The 1,549-nt window shown below is 57.8% G+C and overlaps 1 pseudogene; it reads right to left on the bottom strand.

Moving 5' to 3' along the window:
* Positions 1-207: 207 nt before the first annotated feature.
* On the bottom strand, positions 208-1,363 carry LOC102480944 (adenylosuccinate synthetase isozyme 2 pseudogene; annotated as a pseudogene).
* Between the last annotated feature and the right edge of the window lie 186 nt (positions 1,364-1,549).

The raw sequence follows: 1,549 nt of genomic DNA, 5'->3' as shown, positions 1-1,549 counted from the left end.
ACTCTGGAAGCGGGAGAAGAGGCGGGTTGGCGTGTGGGTCCCCCAGGCCTGGTGCCTGCTGTGCCTCAGAACACACTGAGGGCAGGTGTGGGAGGCCAATGTCTGCTGTGGGGGTGGGGCTCCCTGGGAGAGGCATCGGCCTTTAATTAAAGTCTCTAAATTGCTTCCCCAGCTGTTCCTGGAATGTTCCAGATGGGGCGAGAAGTGCTGATTCAATTACTCTCTTCCTGTTCTGCCCAGACCCCTGTTCCTCGCCCCCTGCCCAAGCTGACTGGGGTGGAGGGCTGGGTAGGGTGCAGGGAGGGCTGGGAGGAAGCCCCAGGAGCCGCCTCCCCATGCGGTCCTCCACAGCTCCAGCCGTCCTGGGTGTGGGTGGTCTGGTGAGCACTGACCCGAGCACACTGGCCTAGTGGAGATGGTGCCTGGGGCCTCCACCCGGGTGGCCCCAAAGCCCTGCCCTGAAGCCTGCTCCTGGGTGTGGAGGGCAGACGGCAGCGCCCACAGCTCGCCCACCCCTCGCTATACCACGTCCGCTGGCCGTCCAGGCCCTCCCATCTCAGGTGGGGTCTTGTGGGTCCCAGGAACGTGACAGATCCCGGCTCCCCTTCTGCCACTGGCCTCCTTGGGACGTGGGACCAGGGATGAGGTCAAGGCAGGGCCTGGGGACCCTCAGAGCACAGCCAGGGCTGCACTGTGGACCCCTGCCCTAGAGACAGGAGCACACTGGTGGCTCCTCTGGGGTGACGGGCATCTTGGGGCGGCCGCTCATCATGAGTGCACCAGATGGCACCCAGCTGTTCATTGCAGGAGATTCGTTTGTTTTATTAACAGGTAGTTCTTTAAAAATCCTTGCAGTTGACATGTCTGTGTGCCAGCCCGGGAGAGTATTATGCTAAACTTCGACTTCATTTAAGACTTCTTGGTTTGCTGGGAAGTGAGGAATGACTGCATCATCCAACTTGTAGGCAACTCCAACTCCGATTTCTGTGAACGTGTCCAAAATACCAACGTGGTAAGTGCCGGTGCAGTAAATGCATTGATCACCGGAGCATATCTGAGCGAAACAAGTCCAGCAGGCCCCACCTTCTTTCCCCTCCCGCAGCCACAGCGAAGTCGCTAGCCCTTGTTTGTAATAACTCTCCGATCGCACTGTCTCGCTCTGTCGGAAAGGCACCAGTGCCAAGGCTAGTTGTGTAAGCTGTCCCAACTCCGCACACTTCTCCGACACCTTGAGGGGCGTACCCAAACCTGTACAGACACCTCCCATGGCACAGTTTGAAGAAGTTACAAAAGGGTAAGTCCCGGGACCAGCAGTTGCCATAATGGCTATGTCGCTGGACTCCCATGTAATCAATTGTAGTTCGAGTCCCAGACCCGGTGGCTTAGACTCATGCCGGGCGCGTGTGCGTGTGTGCCCAAGATCCCGAGAAGAGAATGGAGGAGAAGGGATTGCGGCGTGACCATCCCTCTGGGGGGTGATTTCTCGCTGTCTCTCTCTTTCTGGTGAGCGTATGCGCCCTATAGCAAAAACCTCTCAAAAAAAAAAAAA

This window comes from Tupaia chinensis, unplaced genomic scaffold (assembly GCF_000334495.1).
Source record: "Tupaia chinensis unplaced genomic scaffold, TupChi_1.0 Scaffold000178_1, whole genome shotgun sequence".
Lineage (NCBI taxonomy): Eukaryota > Metazoa > Chordata > Mammalia > Scandentia > Tupaiidae > Tupaia > Tupaia belangeri.
The sequence above is the reverse complement of the archived record's forward strand: the minus strand, read 5'-3'. Positions and strand labels throughout refer to the sequence as shown.